This window comes from Monodon monoceros, unplaced genomic scaffold (assembly GCF_005190385.1).
Source record: "Monodon monoceros isolate NGI ecotype Baffin Bay Population unplaced genomic scaffold, NGI_Narwhal_1 Super_Scaffold_21, whole genome shotgun sequence".
Classification (NCBI taxonomy): Eukaryota; Metazoa; Chordata; class Mammalia; order Artiodactyla; family Monodontidae; genus Monodon; species Monodon monoceros.
Genome location: NW_021703778.1, coordinates 53,934,982 through 53,943,837, shown reverse-complemented (window position 1 = coordinate 53,943,837; position 8,856 = coordinate 53,934,982).

Genomic DNA, 8,856 nt, shown 5'->3' with positions numbered 1-8,856 from the left:
TAGGGGCTCAAACTAGGGGAAACAACCCTGATGGAGAAGGGAAAGACAGTCAATAAACGAGAACTGGGTTAATTCAGCTCATTCACCAGTTGCAATAACACAACCAAACCATGCAAACCATTGTGATGGTTGTCCTGCTATTTAAAGTCAGTGAAGTGAAAGAGGGACCTTCCTCTACAGTGTGCAATGGGTCAACATCATTCTCCCACAGCCACTTACCCCTACAAAGGAGTTCTGATACTTTGCTAAGAAGTAAAATTTTCTTATGTCAGTTAAAATACCGTTAGCTGAAGACTTCCAGGATGATTTGATGAAATGGCTCAGCCATGTGATTTAAAATCTGGGTTTTGTCCCACCACACAACCATCCATGGGTCAGTATCATCTCAAGGCTGGGTGTGCGTGTTGGTAGAAAGGCATGACAGCACCTGGCGTTAATAGCAACTGGAACAACATGCTTCCTTGTTCAGGCAGCTTGTTGCTTCTTAAAACCCACATAAGAGAAGCATGCTCTTTTCCTCAAGCTATAGTAAACATTCTGTCATAGTGGTTTTGGTTGGACCCAATCCAAGCCAATCAACTGTGGTAAGGCAGGTGGCATTATTCTGATTGGCTTAGATGGACCTATCTACCCCTGTGGCTGGGTCTGCCCTCCAAACTGAATGATAGCCATTCAGTTGGAGAAACATGGCCTGGATATTTGGGAGGCAACCTGAATTCATGAAAATGCATTTAGATTTACATAATATTTTCTAATTTAGAAATCACTTTTATAGAATTTAATTTTACTAATAAAAATACCACTTTTACCCTAAATGTAAGTAAAGGATAAGGTCCAGAAAGGTGTGGGAGCTATCAAAGCTTTGTGATTTTACACGGCAGGGTTTGGCAAAGCAGTAACTCTTAAGGGGAACAAACACAGAGGAAGTCGAAGGTTTAGAGAAGCCTTGGTATGCTGAAGGAAGGCTCAGCACTGTTTCAGGAATACAACGTTTACATAAAAGAGGTTGGGGTCTGCTGCTCTTGAGGAGAGTTGAGGATAGACTGGGAAACAGGAGTAAAAGGGATAGGAGGAAGAGGAAGAGGACAGATGATTTACATACTACATGGGCAACAGTCAATGGACCCCTAAGGAGAGGAAGATAATAGTTGTGAAAAGGTCAGTTGCTAAAAAAAAGAAACCATAACAAGTAACATTCTGAGCTGCAAAGTGGCTGGGTCACTAACACACTAAATCCTGGTAGAACAAACGCAGCAGTTTATTTGAAGGTGCTTAGGTAAATGGAGCTACAGTTTGAGGAATAAGGGAGCCAGGATTAGGAATCTGGGACATCTGCAGGCTGGCAGAAGCACCTTCTAGCAGGCTCTGTGAGCCACCCTGTTGTCACCCTCTCTGAATCTAGAGAAGGTCTACAATTAGGGCTACATTTCTTGAGCTCAGGATCCAGGGACAGTCTGTCAACAGCTGATGCACCCTCAGCAAATGTATCCTCATTTATTACCTTCTCTTCTTCCTCCTCCTCTACCTCCCACCTCCCCACCGCCCCCCTTTTTAACTTTTGGGAGGCCTCATCTTTGAATAAAATTCTTATATAACACAATTAAAGAAAGGGCCCAACTTTAACCAATTGACCAACTCTATCCTTGAGATATTCATACAATAAAACTATAAAAAGTTCTTTTTTCAACCACCTACATAAAAGTTCTCCTATTAGATTATACTTCTAAATTTCATATCTCTGTTGTTAATCTTATTAAATACTTCCCCATTACCACCTGCCAGGGACATATTGCCAATTCAGGTCCTATCACTCAGAGACGGTAGATGGCGTTTAAGTCTCCTTCCCCTTGGAATGGGGACAGTTCTCAGGTAGAAGTTGGGCCTGTGCTCAACAGGTCAGTGAAGAAGCCTCCCAGGACCTCTGTCCTTGGGAGAAGAACTTGCCCTTGATTATCTACAGTCCTTAACAACAAACACTGGAGCCTGGAATAGAACCCTCTGGTCATAGTGCCCACACGTCACTAAGCTCCTTCACAGGTCTGCTGACAGAACACTGGCTGCCAGGTCTCCAAGTGGGCAGAGAAATGTCAGAGCCCCAGACCAAACTGGGCATCTCCTGGAAAAGCCACCAACAGAGTGACCATCAGAGCTTGTTAGCACCAAAAATCAGGGACATAGGTGCTATTCCATATCAGGAGAGAACATAAAGCTTATGGAAACAGAGAAGTCCTACTCATTTCTGTCCTTCAATTGGAAAGAAGAGAGTTTGCTGAAAAAGAAACTCAGTTTTCTGGACTCCATGAAGAAATATGAAGCTAATGCCTGGCTAATGGAGCAGAAAGCCTTTTATAAACGATGCCACTCGAAGCTCTGAAAGTCAGAGCTGGTGCATGCTTGGTTGCTAGGCAACAAGGACTTGGTCAAACAGCTCACCTCCAAGAATATGTTGTGTAACTACACGACCAACTTGGTGGATGAGAGTGAGGCAGCAGTGAAGGCAATAATCCAGAACAGGAGAGAGGGGGAGAAGAACTAGATGCTCTTCAGACTTAGCCTGGACAAGGACAGACTCTACCCACCCACAGCTTCCAGAGCAACCTTAAAGGCAGACTCTAAAGATAAGAATGGGTGGGCAACTGTAAAAATAAGGGGGTCTCCCTCCAGAGGGGAGGGCAAACCAGCTCTGGTTTTATCTTTAGAGTCTTTGGATAATCCAGAGCAGGGAGAAAAACAGAGAAAGCTTCCTGTGGACAGCAGGCCACCATTCAGGGGAGAAGTGATCCTTAGAGACTCCCCTAGCAAGCCCTTCAGCACTGTGCAGAGTCATTTCCAAGATCCAGCCATTGGCAGGAAATTGAAAGGCAAGCTTCTTAAATACATAGTCTATGGCAACAGAAGTGGGGATCACCCCAAGAAGAAAAGGTCAAGACCCCAGAACAGCCCACATGGCCCAGAGGATGTGCAAATGGACTGGGCACTGCTAACCCAGATCCAAGTCAGCCTAAGGTAGGAGTTTCTCATGAGTGAAAGAGTCAAGTATCTGGAAGACAGAATCCAAAGTCTACCACAGCCCACATGTTTTCTCTTTCAAGGTTATTCTTCTAACAGCCCCTGGGAGAAAGGAAGTGAAGGAGTACTGCATGCTCCAGGAATCAGAACACAGGGTGCAGGAAGAGGGCAGAAAATCATTCCTGAAGAGATTGGAAAACAAACTGGAAGCAATCCCATCACCGAGAACACCTTTTATCCTAAGGCACCCTTCCCCTTTCCACCCCTTTATCATTCAGCAACTACTTCTTAATACTTACCAAGAAAAATCTTACCCCTGACCTCAAGACTGCTCCGGAACTCAGGGAGAAAATGCTTTTCCTCTTCTATAAAAACATGGCAACCAAGGCAGGATTTAACAGTAAGAAAGTGGACCTGGGTCACGACTCGCCCTGCAGCCCTTCAAATGGAGACACGGAGACAAGCAGCGAGCACGAGCAGCAGAGGCAGAGCAGGCTGGGCTGGGCCCGCATCTGGAGCTTCCCACGCAAGCCTTCATATCCACATCAAGGAGGAATATCTAAGAGGAACATGATTCTGGGAAACATTTTGCCAGTAATGCTCTTACTGTAAAAAGAGAGAGTAAAAGACAATAATTTGGGGAATGTTAGCAAATTTGTTTCTTCAGTGGCTTGGGGAGGGAACAGGAATAGGAACCTGGCTCTAATTTTTTATCTTTTTCAATAAAATCAAACCAATGAAAACTAGTCGACTTGAAAACTAGGAGAGAGCTCTCTCTTTTACTCTCCCTCTGCACCCCATCCTCAGCAGGCAAGCCCTATGGGGAGCCTCCTTACATTTAGTTAAGCAAAGAAATGCTGACTTAAGCAAGCAAGTGGCCTGATGATGTTATAAGAGCACCAAATGGGAGGCAGAGGTTCTACTTTCTAGCTTCATATAAATTCATATAAATGTAATGACCAGAGTAATCTTGGGCAAAGTGCTTCACAGCTTGAGACCTAAGTTTCCTCATCTATAAAAAGAGGGTTGGAGAAGATGATTTTTTAGAAGGTCATTTTTATCCTTACACCTCTACAATACAATTACGTTAACTTGTCACAAAAGCAGATGTTGGATGACTGCCCTTGAGCAAAATAAAACACCTTCAGTCTTTTTTCCTTCCAGTAGTCAGTCCAGTGGTTGGTTAACATGTCAGACTTTTTTCTGAGGTAATATAAGGAAGTTGAGGTCTTCGTTATCAATTAGATGGTCATGAGAAGTAGCAATTTTACATTAAAATGAATAATGGTAGGGCTCTCTTTAAATGTTATTTCTTTGTATTTCCTAAATACTTAAGTCCCATGATGACAGCAACGTAAGTGGAATTAATGTTATAAAGCACATGGCTAAATAATTGCAGACTAATGTCACCTGAAATCATATCTGCAGACAGAGGCTACTCCTGTCCACTGCAGTGGTCTGCACTGTCCCAAATGACTGCATCCACTTCATGTGGATTCAGTGTGAATTTTACTGATTTCCTTTATGGGTTACTTGCATAGAAGTATTGAAAGCACACAGGTGGTTGTGATGAGAAACAAAAAGCCACCCTTATATAAATAATGGGATTACAAGCATGATTTTAGAGTGGGGAGTGGGGTGGGGACCTGCAGTAGAAAGAAGCTCATAAAACTAAAGTTACTTAGGAAAACATGATTGTTTACTCACCATCTTCTTAGGAATATATGGAAAACTGGTTTCCCTCTTATTGCTTTCCAAAACCAGCTACATTTATAAAAGCAGTATAAGGTTGTGCTATCCCTGAACAGTGGAACATGTGAGGAGCACCTGAATGCCAGAAAAGCTCCATCCAGGACCCCCTCTTCACATGCAGGAACAGCTCTTACACTACTTTTACTGGTAGCTTCTGTGGAGATCTGGAAGTCCAGTTGACAAATCAGGCCCTTTGGTTTTACAAGCATAATTTCATTCATACAAGCATAATTTCATTCACTCAACAAATACGTTCTGAACATCGGGGTGAAAAAAACAGACACATTCCTACTCTCATGGAGTAGAATTTAAGGAAAGAGGCAATAATGAAGTAAGCAAAATAATACACTGTGAAAGGCACTTTGGAATTATGAATATTTTAGGGACTATAGTTTAAATTTGAAAAATATTTCAGTCCTTTTAACAATACATATTGAAGGCATTTTCTTTGGGTCTGGGTACAGGATGCAAGCACATGGGGGCAATTCTGAAATGCATTTTTAGGTAATAGGCTAACTTCCATTTGACAGGCCAAAGTATACACTGTAGTTGTGGTGAGCTGGGATTCTCCTGCTCAATCTCAGCTTGAAGCACTGGAGGTTATCTTCCTGCCCTTGGTGATTATCTCCAGAGCAAGGCTGCCTTCTTAGTTGCCTCAAGAAACCGATTTGATCTCACTACTGTGAACTTTTTGACCCACTGGTAAGTGGGCCAAACCCAGCAGTGTTAGGCAGTGATCAGTCCTGAAAGCTGGACATTTGCTGTAATTGATGATTTTCAAGTTAATATATATCACATTTCAAAAGTTTTGAAATATTTTCACATAGCTGATATATTTCCTGGGATGACCTTCTTAAAAACTGCGGTAAGAATTGAGGTGGGGGAGGGTATCAGCCAGAAGTGTGCAAGGGACAGAAGGGAAGAGGATGGGAAAGGGTTTCTGAGGCAACCTGGCTGCTCTGTAGTTCTACAAAGCTTGTTTACATTCTGCTCTAGGCACTGGGGGCACAGCCATGATTAAGACAAGGTCCCTGGGCTTCCCTTGTGGTGCAGTGGTTGAGAGTCCGCCTGCCGATGCAGGGGACTCGGGTTCGTGCCCCGGTCTGGGAAGATCCCACATGCCGCGGAGCAGCTGGGCCCGTGAGCCATGGCCGATGAGCCTGTGCTTCTGGAGGCTGTGCTCCGCAACGGGAGAGGCCACAACAGTGAGAGGCCCACGTACCAAAAAAAAAAAAACAAAACAAGGTCCCTGCCCTCATCAGGCTTGGTTTCTAGTGGAACACAGATAAAAATGAGCAAATAAGTGAACTGCTTTTCATTTTCCTTTCCTTGTGTAACCCTCAAATGCTAGCATTTTCCAGGGATTCTGTCCATGTTCTTTCTTCCTTCCTTTATTCCCTTTCCCTGGTGATTACCTAAGGGCTCATCTATACTGAAGAACCATACACTTTAATCTTGTGTAGGCTTTTCTTTAAACGCTTATTTTTTTTTTAACTGCCTCTGAACAGCTCCACTTGTGTATCTCTCAGACACTTCAACTGAAACATAATCCAAGAGTATTAATGTTCCCTCCAAAACCTGCTTCTCTTCCCTGTAGACCCCACACCACCACTACCAACCCATTAACCCAAACCAGAAATGTGGGAGTTATCTTTGACTACTCTCTCCCAGGAATATCTAATCAGTCACCCAGTCCCAGTTCCTAATATATCTTAGACTGTCCCCTCCCTTCTATCCTCAGGCTCTTATATACCATTCTAGAATTATGGCAGTGGTCTCCTAACTACAAAGACCGCGTGGCACTTATGCTCCTCCAGTCCATGTTATAATACATATGAAATGCAAAATGAATTATCTTTGTATTACAGTATCTGCAAAATAAAAGTCCAAAGTCCTTGGTAAAGTCTACAAGGTCTTTCATGATCTGACCTGTCTTCCTTCCCAATCCTGTCTTGATCCCTTTGAGCCCTACCTACACTCAGGCATACTGAACACCCTCCACTTGTCTGCCTAGTATACACCCACCCATCCGTTAAGATTCAGCTAATCCTTCACCTCCTAATTGAAAATTTTTTGGATCTGAATTCTCTGTCCGAACTGTATTTCTACATACTTCTATTACGCTTTGTGGTTTATATGTATGTCTGGCCCACTAGATTCTGTCTCCCCATAAAAGATTCCTTGATTGAACAAAGCAGCTCTGAAACCTCAGCAAACCTGTAACATGATTAGCATTCAACTGGTATTTGCCAGGTAAATGTTAGTGAACAGAAAAAACTTCACACTTCATTTGGAATAGGACTAGAGGTAGGTTTGAAATCTCCCTTAGAGATCTTTCCTTAGCACCATCCTAAGTGTGCCTAAGTCCTTTCTATAGGTCTGATTTACTACATAATGAGGAACCTGTGTGTCAGGAAGGAAGTAAGGGGGATGGTGCAGCAGAACACAATGTTTTTCTTTTTGCAAGTCTGCTCTCTGGCTCTGGATTTGTTTTTCTAGGAATGAATTCTCAGGTCATGTAGTTTTTCTGGTCACTTTCAGGTAATAAACAAAGCATCTATTTTTCTGGGTATGAAATCCACACTAGTGAAACGTCAAAAGGCCACTCTCTCCCCTAATTGAAGACATAACTCTTGCTCAGGCCTTCTTCTGGGTGGGAAGCCTGAAGATAGGCTCTTCCTCACTTTACCTTCTTTCTCACTCAAAAGCTATGTCTGGCCCTTCTGGAAGGGAGGGAATTAGAGAAAAGAATCCTGCCTTATCCAGTTGGTGCAACTGTAATAGGATACTGAGCCTTCAGGCAGAGGTGGGGGTTAATGTCTATCTTTCATGAAGCAGACTCTCCAGGGAACCCCAACTGAAACATCTGGCTTGGTTGGTAGCTTCCTTCTCCTCACACAGCTTCTACATCTGATGGTACTCAGATGTTGGATGCCTTGCTCCAGAGCAGGAAGCCCACTTGTGCAGGGTAATTTTCAAGACAGCTCGTGACCAGTCTCTTACAACGACCCCACGTGGCCTATAGGAAACACACTTCAGCCTCATCATTGGTAAATGTGCCCTTTATTCGGCAATATTCTGAACAAAATACAAACAAACCAAACCCAGCAGCATATTAGAAGGTTTGTGTACCATGGACCTGTAGGATAACCCCATGAATGCAGGGTTGGTACAACATACCAAAATCCATCAATGTGATAAAGGGCAAAACCCACATGACCATCTTAACAGAAGCAGAAGAAACATCTGACAAAATCTAATATCCTTTCTTGAGAAAAAACACTCAACAAACTAGAAAGGGAAGGAAAATTTCCTCAACCTGAAGCAGCTATGAAAAACCTACCGTTAGCATCACACTCAATGGTGAAAGATTAAATGCTTTCCTCATAAAATCAGGACTAAGATAAAGATATCTGTTCTTGCCACTTCCATTCAATATTGTACTAGAGGTGCTAGCCAGGGCACTTAGAAAAGAAAGAAATAAAAAGAACCCAGAGTGAAAGGGAAGAAGTCAAACTATTTCTATTTGGCAGATGCATGATCTTGTATATATAAAATCCAAAAGAACAAAAAGAATAAAATACTTAGGAAAATATTTAACCAAAGAAACCAAGACTTGTACACTGAAATCTATGAAACATCAATGAAAAAATTAAAGACCTTAATAAATGCAAAGACATCCATGTTCATGAATTGAATACCTTTATATTGTCAAATTAGCGATATTCCCCATATCTATTTACAGATTCAACACAATCCTTATCAAAATCCTAGCTGCCTGTTTTGTAGAAACTGATAAGCTGACCCCAGGATTCACATGGAACTGCAAGGCACCCATAATAGCCAAAATGACCTTGAAAAAGAACAAAGTTAGAAGATTCACACATCCCAAATTCAAAACTTACTACAAAGCTACAGTAATCAAGACAATGTAGTACTGGCATAAGGACTGACATATAGGTCAATGGAATGAAATTGAGAGTCCAGAAATAAAGTCTTATATTTACGGTCAATTATTTCTCCATAAGGGTGCCAACACTATTCACAGGGAAGTAAGTCTTTCAACAACTGGTGCCTGGACAATTGGATATCCAC